General features: G+C 42.6%; 2 long non-coding RNA genes across 2 annotated transcripts; one reads left to right on the top strand and one right to left on the bottom strand.

Annotated features, from left to right (window-relative positions):
• Nucleotides 1–585: 585 nt before the first annotated feature.
• Nucleotides 586–19,538, top strand: LOC148135393 (uncharacterized). Its single transcript, XR_015755163.1, has 4 exons — nt 586–747; nt 7,125–7,290; nt 14,254–14,411; nt 15,863–19,538. It is a non-coding gene; the product is annotated as an uncharacterized LOC148135393 (long non-coding RNA).
• On the bottom strand, nt 12,498–24,561 carry LOC148135392 (uncharacterized). The gene is made up of 3 exons (XR_015755166.1): nt 24,339–24,561; nt 23,267–23,348; nt 12,498–12,843 (listed from the first exon to the last, which is right to left on the bottom strand). It is a non-coding gene; the product is annotated as an uncharacterized LOC148135392 (long non-coding RNA).
• Nucleotides 24,562–24,645: the final 84 nt, after the last annotated feature.

Genomic DNA, 24,645 nt, shown 5'->3' with positions numbered 1-24,645 from the left:
CTTCACGCTGAGGCTGTACCTTTGCATTCTCACCTCTCCTACTCATGGAAACATTTCCATGTCCACTCCATCTGGGCCTTTCAGCGTTCTCGAAGTTTCAATCAGATTCTCCCATATACTTCTATACTCCATCGAGTCCAGACTCAAGAGTCCTCAACCTTTCCTCTAATGACAAGTGCTTAATCCCTGGGATCTTTCTTGTAAACTCCCTCTGGATCCCCTCCAAGTTCAGCACATCCTTCCTAAGATAGGGGGCCCAAAACTACTCACAATGTCCCAAATGTGGTCTGACCAGAGCCTTATACAGCCTCAGCAGTACATCCCTGCTCTTGTATTCTAACCCTCCCGAAATGAATGCTAACATTACATTTGCCTTCCTAACTGCCAACTGAACCTGCCTGTTAACCTGAAGAGAATCCTGAACTCGGACTCCCAACTCCCTTTGTGCTTCAGATTTCCGAAACCTTTCCCCATTTTAGGAAACAGTCTCCGCCTCTATTCTTCTAATCCCATTGCATACCCTCCACACTGTCATCCATCTACCAACCGAACCTTAATAAGATCCTGAACTCGGACTCACCCCCGAGGACCTTGTTTGTGCTTCAGGCCTGGCAGCATCTGTCCAGAGACAGACAGAGAGAAAGCGGAGTCAACGTTTCGAGTCCGGGGCAGCCGTCCTTCGGGAGAGTGGCCTTTGGTCTTGATGTGCCGCCGCACAATTTCTTGTTCACTCCCACCTCTCTGTCTGTGAGTGTATTTGTCATTATTATTGAGTTTGGCGAGTCCCGGAGCCGACCCTGTTGTTTCTCTCTCCTGAAAGGGTTGTCCCTTTAAAGAGCCTTTCCCCTGAAGCAGCTGCTAACGGTCACTTGGGGCACGAGGCGGCCGTTAACCGCCATCTCGCGCGGGGCCTGAAGCTAAAATGGCGCCGGGGCCACGCGGGAAGGAAAAGCGCCGAGGGACAGCGGACTGTGTCAACATGTCCCGTTCCCGAGGGTCAGGATGGTGGTTATTGGGGGGTGGAGGGGGACAGGAGAGATTCCCCTCCCAGTGAGGCATCTTGTACAAACCGCGAGGTCTCTCTCTCTCTCTGTAACTGTTTGACTGTCCATGACTTGCTTTAACTCTCTGACGAGGTCGACTAATCTCGATGACTCTGTGATCTTGTGTCTCTTTATGACAATGTTTCTTTCTAACCTATGTCCCTCTGTATGTCTATATCTCTTTGTTTCTTCCAACCTCTCTGTCTCTCCCCAAGTGTCTCTATAACTCCCTCTGCGTGTATAGTGGGAGTATTGTTTGTGCTGAACACAACAACAATTCCTGCCTTAGAAAAGTGCCTAACAGTTTGGTTTAGTCAGTCCGAGAGCTGACTGCCCACTCTGGAAACGAGGTAGTGGAGGGAGACAGCACCTCCCTTGCACTGCTTGGTTCGACCCCAATTCAAAATATTTCCGACAAGGATGGTGAGAAGATTTACTGTGAATACTCGAACCACAGTCAAACCGTACACACAATCATCAACATCAGCAATAGTTAAGAGGGCAATTAGGACTGTGCTGTTTCTAACCAGGAGGGAGTATCTCTCCTGAACAGCAAATTCCTCGCCGTGTCAGTGATTGGTGAGTTTCAAAGTAACTCTATTCAAACCACATTATCGGAGCAATATGATAGTACTGGGGGAGTGTGCAAAGGGAGATTTAACAGGATGTTGCTTTGGGGGCTGGAGAGTTTCAGTGATGGAGAGAATTGGACATGGAACTACATTTCAAAGAATTGGCGGATCAAAATTCTGGTTCTCCCGAATAGTATTGTGGGTTTACCCTTACCTCAAGGACTGAATTCATTCAAGAAGTGGAGGTGACAGTGTTGGACTGCGGTAGACAAAAAAGTTGTTTAAAAAAATCACAACACATCACAGTTTGTACCTCCAAATATACCTGTTAGACTATAAACCAGGTGCTATGTGATTTTTAATGTCATTCTAGAAGGCAAACACGTGGGACTAGTTTAGTTTGAGATTATGGATGGCATGGAGAAAGTGAGGTCTGCAGATGCTGGAGATCAAAGTTGAAACTTTATTGCTGGAACAGCACAGCAGGTCAGGCAGCATCCAGGGAACAGGAGATTCGACGTTTCGGGCACAGGCCCTTCTTCAGGAATCAGTTGTAACTGCAGGGGATGGGGGTGGGGTGTGTGTTCCATCATTTATTAATGTGGAATATTGATATCAAGGAGCAGGAGGATTCCTGAAGAAGGGCCTGTGCCCGAAACGTCGAATCTCCTGTTCCCTGGATGCTGCCTGACCTGCTGTGCTGTTCCAGCAATAAAGTTTCAATTATGGATGGCATGGACTAGTTGGACCGAAGGGGCTGTTTCCTTGCTGTGTGATTCTATTACTCTATTATGAAGGAGGTGGACAGGAAGCAGCTGTTTCCCTTAGTCAAAGGGTAAGCAAGGCGGGGTGGGGTGTTGCATCATTTCAAAGTGAAGGGTAAGATGTTTAGAGAGAGATTTGAGGATTGTTTCACCTAGAGGATGGTGGGGATCTGGAATGTGTGAAAATAAAATAAAAATTGGACTTTCAGTTCCTGTTTGAAATCACTAATTGCTCCGGTTTGTGGAAATGCCACTTTGTAACTGCAGGGGATGGGGGTGGGGTGTGTGTTCCATCATTTATTAATGTGGAATATTGATATCAAGGAGCAGGAGGAGGCCATTCAGCCCCTTGAGCCGGTTCCACCATTCAATGGCTGATCTGTGACCTGACTCTATAGACCTGCCTTTGGGCCCTATTCCACTTAATAACTTCGCTGAACAACAAAAAAAAAATCTGTCAGATTTAAAACTAACAACTGATCTAGCAATGCCTGCTGTTTGTGGAAGAGAGTTCCAAATCTCTCCCAGCCTTTTTGTGTGTAGTAATACTTCCTAGCATCTCTCCTGAACAGTCTGGCCCAAATTCTCTGGTAATGCCCTCCCTAGTTCTAGGAACCCCAACCAGTGGAAACACTTTCAATTTTTCCACCCTGTCCTTTTCTGTTAATATCTTTGATCAGATCATCCATAAACCCTGTAAATTCTGGACACAACAGACTTAATTGGGCGGCACAGTGGCACAGTGGTTAGCACTGCTGCCTCACAGCGCCAGAGACCCAGGTTCAATTCCCGCCTCAGGCGACTGACTGTGTGGAGTTTGCACGTTCTCCCCGTGTCTGCGTGGGTTTCCTCTGGGTGCTCCGGTTTCCTCCCACAGTCCAAAGATGGCCATGCTAAATTGCCCGTAGTGTTAGGTAAGGGGTAAATGTAGGGGTATGGGTGGGTTGCGCTTCGGCGGGGCGGTGTGGACTTGTTGGGCCGAAGGACCTGTTTCCACACTGTAAGTAATCTAATCTAATCTTAATTAGTGTTGTCAACTCCCATACCAGGGCTTCAGGGGTTAGGTTACCCTAACCGAGGCCAATCTATCCTTCTTCAGGAGTGGTGCTAAGATCTGCTCCAAGTGGGGTCTAACCAGGGTTTTGTATAACTGCAACATCCTTTCTGCATCCTTGTACGCCAGATCGTTCAATATAAAGGCCAGCATTCAATTGGCTTTCTTTAGGCAATGAATGACAGAAATAAAAAGAAACACAGTAGTTGTTGGAGAAACTCAGCAGGGACTGATATTATTTGCCACCTGGGGACTGACTGTTTACTGTTGAAGACAACTTTCCATTTTTTCTTTTGATATTTTAGCTTTGAGCTGTGCTGGAGCCGTATACTATTCAGTAAAGAACACGGGCACACAATGGCAACTATTCATTTCGTTTACAAACCTTGAGATGCTTGAATAAGGGGGCGTACTCTGAGAATTATTATTAAATGGCTGAAAATCAAAGGCTTTCCATATATCTGAGGGAGGCTTTGTGCGATTGGTATAACTCAATTTGTAATTTGTAGGGTAGACCCTGGGATCCATCTGAGGAAGACAGAACTATATTAATTTTTCATGATTTCATTCCGTTTTTCCTTAGAGGGATATATATGGTCAGAATATTCCCTGATTAAGCCATTCCAAGTATCTCAGTCTCAAGTCAGGAGTGTGATGGAATGCTCCCCACTTGCCTGGATGATTGCAGTCTCAACAACACTCGAGCAGCTCGATTAGAACCACATCCACAAGCATCCACTCCCTCGACTTCCCATGCTCAGTAGCAGCAGTGTGTACCATCAACAAGATGTACTGCAGAAATACACTAAAGATCCTCGGGCAACACCTTCAAAACCCACAACCACTTCTATTTAGAAGGACAAGTGCGACAGGTACATGGGCACACCCACCCTCTACAGGTTCCCCTCTGGGCCACTCAGTGTCATGACTTGGAAACATACCACTGTTCCTTCAGTGTCATTGGGTTAAAATCCTCGCATTGCCCTGAGGGAGTGAATTCGTGCCTGTCTACAACACATGGACTGCAGCAGTACAAGAAAGCAGCTCATCCCTACCTTCTCAAGGGGGCAACTAGGGATGAGTTGGGCAATAAACACTGGGTCCAGTGGGTGATGCCCATGTGCCATGAGTGATTAATAATACAAAAAATTGTAAATTACCCCAGGGGCCTTCACTTTCCCAATGTGAGCTTTTTCTGGGAGGGTAGGTGCCAACTTTGTAGTGAATGTTGATGCAAAATACACATTCGATGTTATTGAGTCACCTGGTTTGTGAACTGCTTGGAAAAGGTCGATATATAGCCAAGAGCTTAGGTTTGTATTCCAGCTGGGTTGGGGCTTTGATCTTATACATCACTCTATATTTAATTTTGAGTTATCGTTTGTTGTTGTTCTAACATTCTGATCTCTAACCTTTCGGTACACTTTGATTTTTGTTTTTTGATTATAGATGACTCCAAACCAGATAGCAGTTTGGCATACCATGTTTTAACCATCTCAAAACTAAGAAAGGATACAGCATATATACTTTTATAACATTTCTGGTTCAGTGAAAGTGGAGATTTTCTTTAGTTTACCTTGACTCTCAAAAAACGCAGCCACTTTTAAACATCGCTAGTGTTTCCCTTGCTTATTGCATAAAGCGAAGGCCTGCCAAGCTTTTTGAATCTTTTTACATCATTTGAATTTATTAATAATCAGTAGTGTTTGCAATCATCTAAATCACAGATATGTTCCATCTTTGTCAACTAAATTACCAACAGGGTAATGTGAATTGGAAGAGGGAAAGTTATATTGATGGCTAATTGCTTTATCTTTCATCTTGTTTTGAGGGGATGCCTAAATTTTAGGCTCATGGACATCAATCTGTTGTTTGCCCCAGTACAACAGCTTAATGTCTGAGAGTGGCCCCTTCTGGCCTTGGTCTTTGGGGCAAGGAGCCATTTGCTTTGGGTCTAGCATTATGCACATGAGGAGCATTACCATTTCATTGTCATGAGTGTTTCTTTGATGATACAAAGATAGGTGGAAGGACAGGTAGTGTTAAGAAAGTGGAGAGGCTGCAGAAGGGTTTGGACCAGGTAGGAGAGTGTGCAATGAAATGGCAGCTAAAATACAATGTGGGAAAGTGGGAAGTTATGTACTTTAGTAGGAAGAATAGAGAGCAAGACTGGTTTCAGAAAATTTTCAGAAATCTGAAGCACAAAGGGACTTGAGAGTCCAAGCTCAGGATTCTCTTCAGGTTAACAGGCAGGTTCAGTTCGCAGTTAGGAAGGCAAATGTAATTTAGCATTAATTTTGAGATGGTTAGAATACAAGAGCGGGGATGTACTGTTGAGGCTGTGTAAGACTCCACATTTGAAACATTGGGAGCAGTTTTGGGCCCCTATCTTGGGAAGGATTGGCTGAACTTCAAGGGCGTCCAGAGGGGGTTTACAAGATGAAGAACTTGTTGCGTGAGGAGAGGTTGAGGATTCTTGATTCTCAACTTGATGGAGTTTAGAAGAGTGAGGGAGAATCTGATTGAAAGTTGGAGAATACTGAGCGGCCCAGACAGAGTGGACATGTAGAAGATGCTTCCATGAGTAGGAGAGACTAGGACCCAAAGGCACAGCCTCAGAGTGAAGCGAACTCCCTTTCGAACTGAGGTGAGGAGGAATTTCTTCAGCCAGACAGTGGGGAATCTATGGAACTCATTACTGCAGACGGCTGTCATTAATAGATGGGTCCTTGATCAGTAGGAGGATCGACCGTGACAGAAAAAATGCAGGAGAATGGGGTTAAGAAACATATCAGCTATGACAGAATGGCGGAGCAATCTTGATGGGCCAAATGGCTGCTATATCTTATGGTGTTGGTTATTAAGTGAATAATAGAATGTGATGCATCGCACAATTTATGCTCTCAGATTCAGAACTTTCTGAGCATGTGCTATGAGCCACTCGTACTAAAACGTGTTCAGGCAACTGGACGACCAACACAACATAGGAGCCCTCGGGAGCCTGCTTCCCTCATTCTATATGGATGTGGCTGATCTCATCCCAGCCTTGACTCCAATTTCCTGCCACCACTCCCTTTAACCTCTCACTGATGAACAAACTGTCTGGCCCCTCCTTCAATTTATTCAGTGTGTCGACATGTCCCCACACACTTGAGGGTGAATTCCCATAGATTCCCACCCCCTCTCCCTTGGAGAGAAGCCATTCCTCACCATCACTGTTTTCAATCTGTCCCGTCCCCTTCTCCTGAAACAATCACCCTCTCGTTCTAAATTGTCCCACATGAGGAAATATCCTCTCTCCATCACCTTTGTCAATCCCACCCCCTTTAGCCTCCTACATCCCTCAGTTAGATCTCTACTCATTCCTACTCCAGAGAGTATTGGCCGAAACTGCTGTATCTCTCTTTCGATGAGAAACCCCTCATCTCTGAACATGAAATGTACAAAAGTACATTACTTTTAGATGATATCTTGGATGTAGACTACAAATCTCAAAGTGAGTTAGTCATAGTTTTCGAGAGGTCTACAGCGCTGAAAAAGGACCATTGGCCCATCAAGTCTGTGCTGGTCAGAAACCACTATTCTCTAATCCCATTTCCCCAGTATATGGCCCATAGCCTTGGCATCCCGAGTGCACATCTAAATCTTCCTTTGATGTGATGAGTGTTTCTGCTTCTCCCCACCCTTACAGGCTGTGAGTTCCAGATTCCCCACCACCCTTCATGTATTGCTGGCCATCGGAGTGCATCTGGGAAAATTAACAAATACTGAAATTCACAACTAACCTTGGAGGAACCTGTTTGGGAGAGTACACAGCACAGAAACAGCTAAGTGGATATTTTAAGCGTGGCCTTGCAGTAAGTCTTTAGTAGCGAGTAGAGTCCATTCTTTCTTGATTCAATATTTTATTGAAATATGTCTCTTGATTAATACTTATGGCTTATATTTTAAATTTAATGTAACCTGGAACAGTGTTTTGTAGAGGAATATGGCACTGCTATTTTCTGGGTCTATTGATTGAAGTAAACATGCCCTTTTGTAGAGTGATATGCTCTTCTTGTCGGATGTGGGTGTTTAGGGAAAGTTTACGGGCTACTGAGGATTATATCTGCAATAAATGCTGTTGGTTGCGAATCCTATCAGATTGAATGGATTGGTTGGAGAGACAGTTAGAGGCAATGAGGAATGAACAAGAGCAAGGAGATGTGATGGATGGCAGTTATAAGAAGAGGAAAATGTCGCAGATAGAGTCACAGAGATGGATTAACTCCAGGAAAGGTAAGAGTGGTAGGCAGTTAGTGCAGGAGTCTTCTGTGGCTATCCCCATTTCAAACAAGTGTGGTGTTTTGGAAAATGTAGGGAGTGATGGATTCTCAGGGGAACAGCCAAACTTCTGGTATCAAGACTGGCTCTAATGCAATGAGGGGTATGTCGGATTCCAAGAGATCGATTGTGTTAGGGGACTTTCTGGTCTGAGGTACAGACAGATATTTCTGTGGGAAGCAGCAAAAAATCAGAATGATGTGTTGCTTTCCTGGTGCCAGGATCAAGGATGTCTCTGAGATGGTGCACAATGTTCTCAAGGGGGAGATAGGAAGGGAAAATGTTGAGACTCTGAAGGGAGATTACCGAGAGTTCGGCAGGAATTTAAAAAGGTCCTTGAGAGTAATAATATCTGGATTGCTCCCAATGCTATGAGCTAGTGAGCGCAGGAATAGATGAATGCAAGGCTGAGGAGCTGGTGTGTTGGAGAAGAATTCACATTTGTGGACCATTGGAAACTCTTTTGGGTAGACATGACCAGTACAAGAAGGACAGTTTGCACCTAAATTGGAAGGGGATTAATATACTGGCAGGGAGATTTGCTAGAAATGCTCAGGAGGATTTAAACTAGTAAGGTAGGGGGTTGGGACCCAGGGAGATAGTGAGGAAAGAGATCAATCTGAGACTGGTTCAGTTGAGAACAGAAGCAATTTAAACAGTCAGGGCAGGCAGGGACAAAGCAGAGAACAAGGTAAGACTGATCAATTAAACTGCATTTATTTCAATGCAAGCGGTCCAACAGGGAAGGCAGATGAACTCAGGGTATGGTTAGGAACATGGGACAGGCATATCAAAGCAATTACAAAAAATGGCTCAGGGATGGACAGGACTGGCAGCTTAATGTTCCAGCAAACAAATTCCACAGGAAGGACAGAAAGGTAGGCGAGAGAGGAGGGGGAGTGGTGTTTTTGATAAGGGATAGCATTACAGCTGTACTGAGGGAGAATATGCCCAGAAATACATCCAGGGAAGTTATTTGGGTGGAACTGAGAAATAAGAAAGGGATGATCACCTTATTGGGATTGAATTATAGACCCCCCCTAATAGTCAGAGGGAAATTAAGAAACAAACTTGTCAGGAGATCTCAGTTATCTGTAAGAATAATAGGGTGTCTATGGTAGGGGATTTCAACTTTCCAGACCTGGATTGGGACTGCCATAGTGTTAAAGGTTTAGATGGAGAGGAATTTGTTAAGTGTGTACAAGAAAATTTTCTGAATCAGTATATGGATGTACCGACTAGAGAAGTTACAAACCTTGACCTACTCTTGGGAAATAAGGAAGGGCAGGTGACTGAGGTGTCAGTAGGGGAACACTTTGGGGCCAGCAACCATAATTCTATTAGTTTTGAAATAGTGATGGAAGAGTTCAGGCCAGATTTAAAAGTTGAAGTTCTAAATTAAAGGAAGGCCAATTTTGATGGTATTAGGCAAGAACTTTCAAAAGTTGACTGGGAGCAGACGTTCACAGGTAAAGGGATGGCTGGAAAATGGGAAGACTTCAGAAATGAGATAACGAGAGTGCAGAGAAAGTATATTCCTGTTAGGGTGAAAGGAAAGGCTGGTAGGTATAGGGAATGCTGGATGAACTGAGAATATTATAGACCCCCGTAATAGTCAGAGGGAAATTGAGAAACAAACTTGTAAGGAGATCTCAGCTATCTGTAAGAATAATAGGGAAGTTATGGTAGGGGATTTTAACTTTCTAAACATCGACTGGGACTGCCATAGTGTTAAGGGTTTAGATGGAGAGGAATTCCTTAAGTGCATACAAGACAATTTTCTGATTCAGTATGTGGATGTACCTACTAGAGAAGGTGCAAACCTTGACCTACTCTTGGGAAGTAAGGCAGGGCAGGTGACTGAGGTGTCAGTGGGGGAGCACTTTGGGGCCAGCGACCATAATTTTATTTGTTTTAAAATAGTGATGGAAAAGGATAGATCAGATCTAAAAGTTGAAGTTCTAAATTGGAGAAAGGCCAATTTTGACGGTAATAGGCAAGAACTTTCGAAAGCTGATTGGAGACAGATGTTCGCAGGTAAGAGGACGGCTGGCAAATGGGAAGCCTTCAGAAATGAGATAACAAGAATCCAGAGAAAGTATATTCCTGTCAGGGTGAAAGGGAAGGCTGGTAGGTATAGGGAATGCTGGATGACTAAAGAAATTGAGGGTTTGATTAAGAAAAAGAAGGAAGCAAATGTCAGGTATAGGCAGGATAGATCGAGTGAATCCTTAGAAGACTTTAAAGGAAGTAGGAGTATACTTAGGAGGGAAATCAGGAGGGCAAAAAGGGGACATGAGATAGCTTTGGCAAATAGAATTAAGGAGAATCCAAAGGGTTTTTACAAATATATTAAGGACAAAAGGGGTAACTAGGGAGAGAATAGAGCCCCTCAAAGATCAGCAAGGCGGCCTTTGTGTGGAGCCACTGAAAGTGGGGAAGATACTAAATGAATATTTTGCATCAGTATTTACTGTGGAAAAGGATATGGAAGATATAGACTGTAGGGAAATAGACGGTGACATCTTGCAAAATGTCTAGATTACAGAGGAGGAAGTGCTGGATGTCTTGAAATGGTTATAGGTGGATAAATCCCCAGGATCTGATCAGGTGTACCCGAGAACTCTGTGGGAAGCTAGAGAAGTGATGGGTGGGCCTCTTACTGAGATATTTGTTTCATCGATAGTCACAGGGGAGGTGCTGGAAGACTGGAGGTTGGCAAACGTGGTGCCACTGTTTAAGAAGGGCAGTCAAGGCAAGCCAGGTGAGTATAGTGGTGAGCCTGACCTCAGTGGTGGGCAAGTTGTTGGAGGGAATCCTGAGGGACAAGAATGTACATGTATTTTGAAAGGTAAGGACTGATTCGGGATTGTCAAAATGGCTTTGTGCATGGGAAATCATGTCTCTCAAACTTGATTGAGTTTTTTGAAGAAGTAACAAAGAAGATTGATGAAGGCAAAGCAGTTGTTGTGATCTATATGGACTTCAGTAAGGTGTTTGACAAGGTTCCCCATGGGAGACTAATTAGCAAGGTTAGATCTCATGGAATACAGGGGGAACTAGCCATTTGGATACAGAACTGGCTCAAAGGTAGAAGAGGGTTGTTTTTCAGACTTGGAGGCCTGTGACCAGTGGAGTGCCACAAGGGTCGGTGCTGGGTCCTCTACTTTTTGTCATTTACATAAATGATTTGGATGCGAGCATAAGGGGTACAGTTAGTAAGTTTGCAGATGACACCAAAATTGGAGGTGCAGTGGACAGCGAAGAGGATTATCTCAGATTACAACAGGATCTGAACCAGATGGGCCAATGGGCTGGGAAGTGGCAGATGGAGATTAATTCAGGTAAATGCAAGGTGCTGCATTTTGGGAAAGCAAATTTTAGCAGGACTTATACATTTCATGTTAAGGTCCTAGGGAGTGTCGCTGAACAAAGAGACCTTGGAGTGCAAGTTCATAGCTCCTTGAAAGTGCAGTTGCAGGGAGATAGGATAGTGAAGAAGGTGTTTGGTATGTTTTCCATTATTGGTCAGAGCATTGAGTACAGGAATTGGGAGATCATGTTGCGGCTGTACAGGACATTGGTTAGGCCACTGTTGGAATATTGTGTGCAATTCTGGTCTCCTTCCTATCGGAAAGATATTGTGAAACTTGAAAGGGTTCAGAAAAGATTTACAAGGATGTTGCCAGGGTTGGAGGATATGAGCTATAAGGAGAGGCTGAACATGTTGGGGTTGTTTTCCTTGGACCGTCGGAGGCTGAGGGGTGACCTTATAGAAGTTTACAAAATTATGAGGGGCATGGATAGGATAAATAGACAAAGTCTTTTCCCTGGGGTCGGGGAGTCCAGAACTCGAGGGCATAGGTTTAGGGTGAGAGGGGAAAGATATAAAAGAGAGCTAAGGGGCAACGTTTTCATGCAGAGGATTGTACATGTATAGAATGAGCTGCCAGAGTACTCACTACTCTGATCAATGAAAGAAAGCATACCAATTGCCTTCTTCACTATCCAATCTACCTGTGACTCCACTTTCAAGGAGCTATGGACCTGTACTCCAAGGCCTCTTTACTCAGTTACACTCCCTAGGACCTTACCATTAAGTGTACAAGTCCTGTTAAGATTTGCTTTCCCAAATGCAGCACCTCACATTTATCTAAATTAAACTCCATCTGCCACTTCTCAGCCCATTGGCCCATCTGATCAAGATCCTTTTGTAATCTGTGGTAACCTTCTTTGCTGTCCACTACACCTCCAATTTTGGTGTCATCTGCAAACTTACTAACTACATCCAATGTAACTACTATGCTCACATCCAAATCATTTATCTAAATGATGAAAAGTGGACCCAGCACTGATCCTTGTGGCACTCCAGTCAGGAAAATCAACCCTCCACCACCACCCTCTGTCTTCTACATTTGAGCCAGTTCTGTATCCAAATGTTCAGTTCTTCCTGTATTCAGTGAGATCTAACCTTGCTAATCAGTCTCCCATGCCTTACTCGAATGCCTTACTGAATTCCATATAGACCACATCTACAGCTCTGCCCTCATCAATCCTCTTTGTTACTTTTTCAAAAAACTCAATCAAGATTGTGAGACTGTTAAAGTACAGATTTGAGACGGCACAGGGAATCCCTTGTGGACTCAGACCTGTAAATCCTCTCTCTTTGTTCGTCCCGGAGATTGTACTCTTTGGAAGTCTGGAATAAAAGCCTCTTACAGACAGTTTAGTTTAATTTTAGTCATCCTCTTTAATCATTAGTAGCATCACTGTTACGACATAACACTGATACTTACAAGCTAAACTAACTAGGTTCTAATAACCTAGGAGAGTAGGGTACCAGCTCTTCAAGTGCCTCACCAGGCTATTCCGATTTACTGATACAAAGTGGCTTCCTTTCTACAAAAGTTTACAAAAACATTGCATGTTCTTAATTAAACAGATAACAGTGAAAGACAATAATTCGTAAGAAAGAAAAGTTAATTGACAGGTCTGTGTGCACTTGACTGATCACTCCTACAGGCCTTGAGCTATCCATCAGGTGGGAAAAAGAAATCCAGCCAAGTTAGTCATCTGCCACGAGTTAACTGTGGAAAAAGATATGGAATGTATAGAAAGTAGCGAAATAGATGGTGACACCTTGCAAAATGTCCATATTACAGAAGAAGTAGTGCTGGATGTCTTGAAATACATAAAAGTGGATAAATCCCCAGGACCTGACCAAGTATATCCGAGAACTCTGTGGAAAGCTAGGGAAGTGATTGCTGGGCCTCTTGCTGAGATATTTGTATCATTGATAGTCTCAGGTGAGGTGACGGAAGACTGGAGGTTGGCTAACGTGGTGCCACTGTTTAAGAAGGGTGGTGAGGACAAGCCATAGAACTATAGACCAGTGAGCCTGACGTCGGTGGAAGACAAGTTGTTGGAGGGAATCCTGAGGGACAGGCAAGGACTGTGTAAGGATAGTCAACATGGCTTTGTGCGTGGGAAATCATGTCTCACAAACTTGATTGAGTTTTTTGAAGAAAAAAAGAATAAAATATCTTGTCTTTTATTTATACCGGCCACTCTAATTGTGCTGCAGGAATGAAACACAAGTTATTTTGCAGTGAAAAGAGGGCAGTTAATTTTTAATCAGCAAAGTTATATTTATAGCTGGTGGTTAATGTAAAGTCAACATTCTCTCACATTAGAGAGAGGGAGAGAGAGGTGTGGGTGATAAACAGCAAGAAAAAGCAACAACTGTTTTATGGTTTAACCTGAGGGGCAACACATCGAAGGCACAGGGAATGATCATTCACAGCAATCTCAACCAGAGCAGCAGTTGAACTGCATGCTGTCAGTGTGACGATACATTGTAAGCCAACTATAGAATCAACTGAGTTAACCAACCTGCATGGCCAGTGGCAAAGACATTGGGTGGCACAGTGGCTAGCATTGCTGCCTCACAGTACCAGGGACTCAGGAACAATTCCAGCCTTGGGTGACTGTCTATTGGGAGTTTGCACATTCTCCCCTTCTCTGCATGGGTTTTCTCCAGGTGCTCCGGTTTCCTCCCAAAGTCCAAAGATGTGCAGTTTAGATGGATTGGCCATGCTAAGTTGCCCATAGTGTAAGGGTTATGCAGGCTAGGAAGGTTAGTCATGGGAAATGCAAGGTTATATGGATGGGGTAGGGCAGTATATCTGGGTGGGATTCTATTCAGAGGGTCAGTGTGGAAGATTAGCTTCCACACTGTAGGATTCTATGATGTGCAGGTTAAGGGGAATAGCCATAATTAATGCAAGGTTACGGGGGTAGGAGCAGGGTTTGTTTGGGATGCTCTTCACTGGCTTGGGACAGACTGGATGGGCTGAATGGTCTCTTTCCACACTGTACAGATTCTGGCAACATCAATACTTAGCTCAATGGTGTGGGCAATTCATTCCAATCTCAATTTAGATGAGATTCACTTTCAGTTTCTGAAATAATGGGGAAGTAAAATCCTATGTTTTCAGCTCCCCAGAGGATGCCCTGCAGATGTGAATGTGAATCTTGCTGTGGCAGGTGGTGGATTTGGAATTCGATTTTAAACAGAAACAGATCTGGAGTTAAGACTCTAATGATGACTGTTGTCAGGAACAAACAACCATCTGGTTCAAAATTGAAGACTGAGGTGAGGAGGAATTTCTTCTCTCAGAGGGTTGAGAGTCTTTGGAACTCCTTGCCACAGAGAGCTGTGTGTGGGGACAGGGAGCAGGTTTAAGGCTGGGATTGATAGATTCTTGATCAGTCAGAGAATTGAGGGTTTCATGTTAAGTGCAGGAAAGTGAGCGTGAGGAATGGGGCATCAGTCATGATGCTATTGAATGGCTGAGCAGGCTCCAGAGGCCGAATGGCCTTCTCCTGTTCCTGTCTGTGATTTTCCTTAAGGGAATGAAATCTGCCCTCCTTAGTCGGCTCTGCACTTGACTCCTAACCCTTTGCAAACACTTCACTCGACTTATTCAGCCAGAAGTCAGTGGTTCAAGGACATTTTGGAAGTGCATCCACTTCCCACCTTGGCAGAAATGACCACATCCTGTTCAGAGTACAGAGAAATAACATTTGTCAGTTTGTTTTAGCTTGTTCCAATAATGTGCTTTGCTGAGAGAAATTGGTCTGGATAATGACCTCAGATATTCACAGCTCGTCCTGTACACTGGTTCTTTCAGTCAAAGTTTGTTATTCTCATCCATTTTCATACAGCAATACAGCATGGAAACAGGCCCATCGGCCCAACCCGTCCATGCCTACCAAGTTTCCCAAACTCACCCAGTCCCATTTGTCTGCATTTGGCCCTGTACCTTTGCTTTTAAATGTTGTAATTGTACCTGCCTCTATCACTTCCTCTCGCAGCTCATTCCATGTACTCACTGCCCTCTGTGTGATAAATCTGCCTCTCAGATCGCTTTTGAATCTTTCCCCCTCACCTTCAACCTATGCCTATTAGTTTTGGACACAAATACCTATTTACCTTATCTATGCCACTCATGATTTTATAACCTCCATCATGTCACCTCACCAGCCTCTGATGCTCCAGCGGAGAAAAGCTTCCAGCTTATGCAGCTTCTCCTTATAACTCAAACCCAGCAATCTTAGTAACATCTTTGTAAATCTTTTCTGTAACCTTTCCAGCTTAAGAACATCCCTTCTACAGCAGGCTGACCAGAACTGTACACAGTATTCTAAAAGTGACCTCACCAACATCCTGTACAACTGCAACATGATGCCCCAACTCCTGTTGTCAGTGGCTCTGACCAATGAAGGCAAGCATGCCAAATGCCGCCTTCACCACTGTGTCTCACTGCAATGCCACACACAAGGAACAATCTACCTGCATCCCTAGTCTGTTTGTTTGGAAACACTCCCCAGACTTGTACTATTAACTGTATAAGTCCTGCCCTGGTTTGCCTTATCAAAATGCAACACCTCGTGTTTATCTAAGTTAAACTTCATCTGCCATTTCTTGACCCACTGGCCCAGTTGATAAAATTTCCATTGTTCTCTTAGGTACCATTATTCTCTGTCCACAATGACACTAATTTTGGTCCTGCTCCTATTTAATACATTTCTGTGCTGTCCTAGTTTCAGTCTGACCAAGCGGAGCAGCAACCATCTTGCATCACATACACAACCCTGCATCATATACGCCACCCTGAGGCACACAGATACAGGAGGGGATGAGGAACCAGGTCGAGAGGAAGAGGGAAACACTTATGCCATCCTTCCACGGACATCGTGAGACAGCGCAGAAGAAAGCTTGTGAAGCTTCACAAATCGATCAACAGCAAATCTATCTTCCAGCAAATAAGGAGGAAATGGAAGAGAAGACATAGCAATGACACGTTTGTGTGACGAGGCGAGGCTTTGCCTCAATTCACTAGCAAGATATCAATTTGAAAGATCGACTTGTCTTGAGAAACCATCTGAATAATGGTCTCTCCCACAACTCTCACTGGGTCAATTTATCCTGCTGTAGCGCGATCTAACTGTTGATGGCAGAGATTTGAGAATTTATGATATCCATTTAATCTCCTTGCGAATGGCTTGAGGCAGAGGAGCCAATTAATTAAATGTACTTTGCATGTTTTGTTTAAATTGTGGTGAGCTGGAAATAATTCAAGGCAGGATTGTTTTCCAGCCCTATCTTCATTGCCCTCTAATTTCATCACTTCCAGTACATATCCAGCTCTATTTTTATACCTCATATGGAATCTACCTCCACCACGATCCCAGGTTGCACAATCCAAATCCTAACAACTCTGAGTAAAGATATTTCTCCTCATCTCACTCCTCGCTCTTTTGCTGACAATCATGAAATTGTGACCCCTAGTTGTTGACATACCAACTAGTGGTAACAAAATATTTGTCAAAATTCTTCATAATTTTGAACACCTCCGTACCGTCCCCTGCTTAACCTTCTCTGCTCCAAGGAGAAGAAGCCTGATGTCACTAATCCTTCCTTGGTACATAAAATCCTTCATTACTGCTATCATTTTAGTAAATCTCCAATGAACCCTCTTCAAAGCTTGAAGATCCTTTCTTAAATAAAGTGCCTAGAACCAAACACGTGATCTGACCAATGATTTGTAGGGGTATACATCACTTCCTCAGATTTATACTCAATTCCTCTATTTATATCGGCAAGGATCCTAGAAGCCGTCTTCACAACGGTTTCAGCTTGCCTAGCCAACTTCAGAGATTGATACACGTGAACCCCGAGGTCTCTCTGCTCCAGTGCTTCCTTCAAAGATGTACCATTGAACCTGCATTGTTGCTTTGTGTTTCTGGTAGCAAAATGTATTATGTAACATCTGTCTGTATTGGAATTAATCTGCCAGATTTCTGCCTATTTGGCCAATTTGTCAATCTCCCTGTGAAGTCACTCAGCATCATCCTCACAATTCACTCTTCTCCCTAAGTTAGTATCAACTGCAATTTAGAGATTATATCCTAAACACCCAACTCCTAATCATTTATATAACCAATGTATTTATCAATGTGTACTTGTCAGTTTCTTCTATGTGCATGTAACTATCAATTCTACCTGTCCGTTTCAATTATGTGAATGTGTGAGTGTATTTACAAGTCTGTTCCTACTCTGTGAATTGAGACTGTCAATATTAATCTGTACTGTCCGTTTCACCTATATCAGTATGTGAATGCAGTTACCAATCTATGCCTCTCAATCTCTGCCTTGTCAATATGTGAATTTATCGATTTCTACCTCCCAGATCCTGTTTGGTGAATGTGACCAGTGCAGGTACCAGTATGTATCTGTGAGATTCTGCTCTGTGAAGGAGAATGTCATTATCAGACTATACTTGTCAGTTTATACTGTGTGAAACTGGGAGTGTGGTTATCGTTCTGTTCCTGTCAGTTTTAGGTTTGTCAATAAGTGTAGTTATTAATCTGTCCCTGACAGTTACTGCAATGTGAATATGTGACTTAAGTTAACAGAAACTGACTGATGGAGACTGATAGTGACACATATGCATCACAGTAAGGGTGTCATCATCATTTGTTTGTCTGTTTCTGCAACGTGAATGAGTGTGTAGTTATCAGCCTGCACTTGTCAGGTTCTACTCTTGTGTATCAAAGTGAAAGCCAGTAATATTCTGTGTCTGTGTGATACATTCTGTGATAGTTGTTTATCTTTTCTGCATTTTGTGATTTCTGAGTTGACTGTGGGGATGGGTGAGGGAGAGGGGAGAAAGGGTGATGGCAGAAGGGAAACTGCTTTATTCTGAGAACCATTCTGAATTATGGTCACATATTTCCTGTTTGAGGAGAGAGTCTCGGATCTGTGGTATCACTGAGACATTTAGTTTCAATTTGTACCTAGACATTGTTGGTTTTTTTTGTGAAAGAGTTTTATTCTGCATGTTAGTCCATTTCTGTCGGATAATTTTCATACCAATATGCAACACAAACAGCATGTCATCTCCTTTCTCATCAAAATCAGAATCACTGATATGGTACAGCTCAGAAGCAGACATTCAGCCCATTGTGTCTGTACTAGGACATTCTCTTATGCATCAGATCTGCAGTAATTGTTGGGAATGTGAACTTCATCGACTCATTGTCAGGGTCTATATGGAAAGGACAAATTGACATCAGTTCTGCTGTCATCTTACTTTTAGTAACTATAGTGCTAGTTTTGATGTTTCCCACAATCTCAATCACAGATCATTGGTCAGGTCATATTTGTGTTCAGTGCTGGGCACTTTTTTTAAGGGAGGATCTTCAAGCTCTGGAGAGGGTTAATTGGAAATTTACTGGATCTCATTCACTTACGTTCAGTTGTAGTTTTGTGTCTGAGTGTTGCATAAACTCTGTAAATAAACTCTTTTCAATGATGCTTAATTGTTTTGCATTTCAGTCTCAGATTATTGTTACATTGTGTGTGCAGGTATAGTAGACTTTATCAGGCGCTGCTGGGCACTGCATATCCTCAGCTGTGATCAGTGATGTTGAGAGTCAATTCATATCTGGAAATAATTGAGGCCAAATTTTATTCTTTTTACCTTTCAGCATCCAGTGGCTGAGTGAGAGTGAGTTTACTCTGGTGCTGCCAGTCTGTATCTGAATTCATGTCTCCTGTAGTGAATGGGAAACAGCTGAGGTTCTTTAATTGTTAGTGCATGGAGGAATTACGTGCAAGTGAAAATGTAACACACCGCAACAGAGCGGATTCTGTGCTGTTCTTCAGAGTCAAGGTAGGAATCTTGTATATGCAGAATCTAACAAGCAGTAATGATATAAAATGTTTGTCTTTTCAGAATGCCATTAGTTTTTGTTTCAGTGCATGTTGGTGTACTTTTCTGAACATTGCTGAACTAACAATCAATGTAAACTGAATCCATTTGCAACTAAGTGACAAAACATTCAACTGCATTGGAACTGTCTGGCAAGAATGTTCCTTGTACAGAAAAGACTATTGGCTAATTAACTTTTTTTCTGATGTCGACAGAACATTACCCTGCCCTGTAGTGTGATGATGCACCTTTAAAAGTACTCTTGTGTTACTCTGTAGTAGGGCGGGGGAAAGGAAATGAATTTTATTTTTTGTCATGCCCTGCAGAATATGTAAACTGTCAAATGCAATTTATGAAATAATCAATACTCTCTTGCTCTGCTTGAAAATAAAACAAGCAGTTCTACAAACCTACCAATTTTGGCTTTTTTCTGCCCCTTTCTCCACTGCTTTGAAGGGTGGTTATTAGATTCCATTGATGCATTGTGAAAATTGCAGCCAGATTTCATGCTTTTTTTGTGATATATCCTTGGGAGGGGAGGAGGAATGAAGAGCTCTTTGTAGATAATTGCAACTAATTTTCAAAGAAGTACATAATTATCTAAAAAAATTGTTTCTGGTTGGATTGAAACAGACAAAACAAAGTCTTCTACTCCTCTGCTCCAATTTGAAGAAATGGAGAATGATGTTGTGATAAAGATGGGGATGGCAGCTCCTCTGCTACCATGATACATTTATGCAACTGGATGCTAGCTGATCAGGATGAAAATTGTTAGCTGGTTGTTTCTGATAAGTGCAGACTCAAAGGTTTTGAAGGGCCTGATTCTGTGTTGTAGGCCTCTCTGACAAGAGATCTGTGGGGATAAATCATTTTGTTTGTAACATTTTCTGTTACTCCCAATGTCAATGGAACTGCATGGAACTGTTCGACATTGTAACGTGTGTCAGGATAGTGTATGTTTTTGAAACGCATCGTAAGTCAGAGAAAGGGTGTGAGTGTGTGTGTGGGGTGGGGAATGGATGTGTGGTTACGTACCTACACATTAATCATTCTCTCTGTCAAGCTTTGACACAGAATATGCCTTTGGAAGTCATATTATTTGATTGCTGTGTCTATGTATGTGACAAAAGTTTAATTGTCATTCTCAGTTACTGATAGCTGAAATGTTTCTTTCAACATCTGTACTCAACATCTACTTATAGTTGTTCAAATTAATCGTATCAGCTTTTTGTTTGCCTTGATTGTAACAAAGGTTCTGTGGGTTGAAATAATTTGAATGTAACATTTTCTGTTACTTGCAATATCAATGGAACTGCAAGGCGGTTAGATATTGTAACAGGTGTCAGGATGGTGTATGTTTTAAAACTCCTCGTAAGCCAGAGAGAGAGATAGAGATTGTGAGTGTGTGTATTGGGGGGGGGGGTGCAACATTTGGTTACGTACCTACACACTGATCATTCTATGTCAGGCTTTGACAGAGAATGTGCATTTGGAATTCATATTATTTGATTGCTGTGTCTATATACATGACAAAAGATTAATTCTGTTGCTCTGAATTCCTGAGAGCTGTAATGTTTCTTCCAATATAAATTTGTACTCTATTTATTTTTACATACGGTTGCCCAAAGTAATCATATCGGCCATTGACTGTAAAATTAAAATTATCGTTGCCAAATGCAGATGATATAAGGATTGGTGGACTTGTGGGTAGTGTAGAAGCTTGTCAAAGGATACAGCAGGAGAGGGCCTGAAGAAATATGGCAGATTGAGTTTAATCTGGTAAAGTGTAAGATGCTGGACTTTGGGAGATCAAATTTTAAGTGAAGATTATACAGTAAATGGCTGGACTTCGAAGGTCACTGATGTACAGAAGGATCTTGGGGTTCAAGTCTCTAGCTCCCTGAAAGTGGCCATGCAAGTAGATAGGGTGGTATCTAGAAGAAGATGTCTGGCATGCCTGCCTTATTGGTTGGGACATTGAGTACAAAGGTCAGGGTGTCATATTGCAGCTTTCTATGACTTTGGTGAGATCATACTTAGAGTATTGTGACAAAAGATTAATTTTGTCCTTCTCAGATACTGATATCTGAAATGATTCCTTCAATATCTGCACTCTCTATCTACTTCATATATGGTTGTTCAAACTAACAGCATCGTCTATTTGTTAACCTCTATTAATTGTGAAAAGTATCCTTAGTAAAGTTCAGAACCCATGAGGACAGCCTCAAATCGGGATCTTGGGTTCCTGTCCCACTATACACTTCTTACTCTCACACACGTACACACTAATGCAGATCTTCTCTCATCCTCACACTTCCCCTCATACATACATACACCCCCCACACTCACACCTATGCGCACACCCTCTCACAGGCTGACACCATCACACACACGTTCGCATGTGTTCTCACACTCTCACACTCTCACACACATCTATGGGGTGAATTTGCATTTGCAGAATTATATTTGCAGATACATTCTATTTTGCTCAAAAAGAGCACAATCTACAGGCAGTCAATCCATGTAATGTTTTATAAATTCCTATTTTGGCAATAGAATCAGTCTGACTCAAGATTGGGATACAGATAGACTCTAACCTCACACCTTTAATACAATATGAGCTGAGATGTCACCCTTTTTAAAATAAAACCTGAAATCATCTTGAGAATGTGACTTAAAAGAAGTTCTAGGATGTATATATTAATGAACTGAAACCCACAACCCATTCTAAAAGATGAAAGACATAACAATCCCGATTTGTTCAATATATCATTTCAGTTGCATGACATTGTAATCTTTTGCTATAAATTCTGTGCCTCATGATCGTGTTTCACAGCTACCTGATGAAGGAGCAGTGCTCTGAAAGCTAGTACTTCCAAATTAACCTGCTGGACTATAATCTGGTGTTGCGTGACTTTTCAGTTGTGGTTGCCACATTACAAGAAGGACGTGGAAGATTCAGAGAGGGTGCAGAAGAGGTTTGTCAGAATGTTGTCTGGAGGGTATGAGCTATAAAGAGAAGCTGAAAAAACCTGGGTAGGTTTCTTCTGAGTAGCAGAGGCTGAAGGTTGACTCAATAGAAGACTGTAACATTTTGAGAAGCGTTGTAGCTCAAGTTGATGTTCTGGATCCAGGTTTTCTCACTGAGCTGGGAGGTCAGTTTTCAGATGTTTTGTCACCATACTAGGTCCCAATATCAATGAGCCTCCAGATGAAGCACTGGTGGTATGGCCTGCTTTCTATTTATGTGTCCACTATATTGGACAAACAGGCAGAAAACTAGCCATAACTCGCCACAAAAAGACATGATCCACTCTCACAAGTATCTTCTCATAAAGATGAGGAAGGACACCACTTCGACTGGGACAACACATCCATCCCAGGAGATAACATCATCAGTGAGCCTCCGGATGAATCACTGGTGGTACGGCCCGCTTTCTATTTATGTGTTTAGGTTTCTTTGGGTTGGTGATGTCATTTCCTGTTCATTTTCTCTGGGGGTGGTAAATTGGATCCAAGGCAATGTATTTGTTGATGGATTTTCGATTGGAATACCACCAGTGATTCATCCGGAGGCTCACTGATGATGTTATCTCGTGTGGTGATGAAACATGTGAAAATAAACCTTCCAGTTCAGCCAGCAAACCTATATCCAGAAGTCTATAAAATTGAGATGCATGGTTAAGGTTGATGGTCAGAATCTTTTTGCAAAAATTGAAATGTCTAAAACTAAGGGGCATGCATATAAGGTGAAAGTTCAAAGGAGACCTAAGGTGCAGTTTCTTTTAACCTAACGAGTGTTAGGAGTGGAACGCACTGCCAGGGGTGGGTGATGGAGGCAGATACAATAAAGGTATTGAAGGGACTGAAACATAAGCAAATTAACATGCAAGAAATGGAGGGATATGGATCAAGGGCAGGCAGAAGGGACTAACTTCATTTGGTGTCAAGTTTGGCACAACATCATACGCTGAAGGATCCATTCCTGTGCTGTACTGTTCGAGTTCAGATTTAATGCAGTGTATATTTTGGATGAGGATTCATTCAAATTGATAGGAAATGGGTAGCATGCATTGATAATGTAGATTAAAATATAAAATTCTGTTTCCTTGGTGGTGTTTGACTCTTGGTTTTAATATATCTCTCTGGAAATGGAGCTCAATGTGAACCTGACTCAATCCACTCTGTGACTGTGGAAAGGATGTTCTTCACTCTGACAGCAGTAACATACCTGCTGTTTGTTCGAAGCAGCTGGTCACACTTGGCTCTGTACCGAGGGAATATTACATTGTCTTGGTCCTTTGAGTACTTGCCTGGAGGAAGACAAAAGAGATACTTCCTGTAAATCAATATCAGTTGTGATTGGCAACATCAATGTAACATTCAGTTAATGAACATTAGGATTTTTTTGTTTAAAGCCAGAAATTTAAACAGAACCACAGGTCTGATTCCACTCCTGCTCTAAGCTGCTCCTTGTCGATTTCTTCTTATAATTTTCATACCAGTTGAGTGAGATTCAGAAACTAAACAATACCCATACGGCTCCATGAATGGGGCCACGTGATGCAAGTGGGTATGTGGATATGTGAGTTTAGTTATTGATCTATGCCTGTCAGTTCCTGCTCGGTGAATATGAGAGTGTAGTTATAAAACTGTAACTTTCAGTATATGGTAAATATATTTATGTATTCTCACAACATTGACTGGTCTGGTCTCATTGATAACTAGACAATTATAAAAATAATACAGCATCAGTGGGGTGGGGGTGTGGCATTCTGTCCATGCCAATGCCAACACACCCAGGTGCCCTTTCTCATCCCACCTTCCTGCCACAGCTTGTAACCTTGCAGTTTACAACACTTGAGGTGCAGTTCCAGGGAAATTTTGTTTAAAAGAAAATGTAAGGTCTCTGCCTGCACCACCAAATCAGGCAGCGAATTCCAGATACCCACCACTCTCTCCATTTAAAAAAAAATTTTTCCTCATATTATCTAATTCTATAACCACTGAGCTTGAATCCATGATCGCTGGTTTTTGAACTCTCTGCCAAAGTAAACAGGTTCCTCCTGTCTAATGTCTCCCTCTCACTAGTTAGTTTTTTAAAAAAAAATCACACAACACCAGGTTATAGTTCAACAGGTTTATACGGAAGTTCACGATTTTGGACTGCTGCTCCTTCATCAGGAAGCTCACTATTTAGTACTGTAGACCCCAGTACCCTTGGGGTACATGTTCCACGACCTACAGCAGAAACGCAAAACCGCAGATAGTTGCAAAACCATTAATTTAAATGGGAAATATACCTTCCTGGCAGCCTCCTGGTCCCTGGTTCTGGAACATTCCCTTTTATATCCTTGGACCACGGTTAACTGTGGGTAAGTAAAACTGCAATTATCGGACCCGTGGATACGGGGTCGCCTTGTATTCCTTAATCATGGCACCTCTGTTCCAAGGAATACAACCCCAAACTCTCCAATCTCTCCTGATAGCTACAATTCACCAGCCCTGGCAACATTCTAGTAAATCTCCTCTGCACTCTCTCCACAGCAATGACGTCCTTCCTGTCATGTGGTGAGCCGACGGCACACAATACTGCTGTTGTCGCCACCT

This window comes from Chiloscyllium plagiosum, unplaced genomic scaffold (assembly GCF_037043375.1).
Source record: "Chiloscyllium plagiosum isolate Xiang-an unplaced genomic scaffold, Cpla_swu_hap1 HiC_scaffold_49, whole genome shotgun sequence".
In the NCBI taxonomy this organism is placed as follows: Eukaryota; Metazoa; Chordata; class Chondrichthyes; order Orectolobiformes; family Hemiscylliidae; genus Chiloscyllium; species Chiloscyllium plagiosum.
The sequence above is the reverse complement of the archived record's forward strand: the minus strand, read 5'-3'. Positions and strand labels throughout refer to the sequence as shown.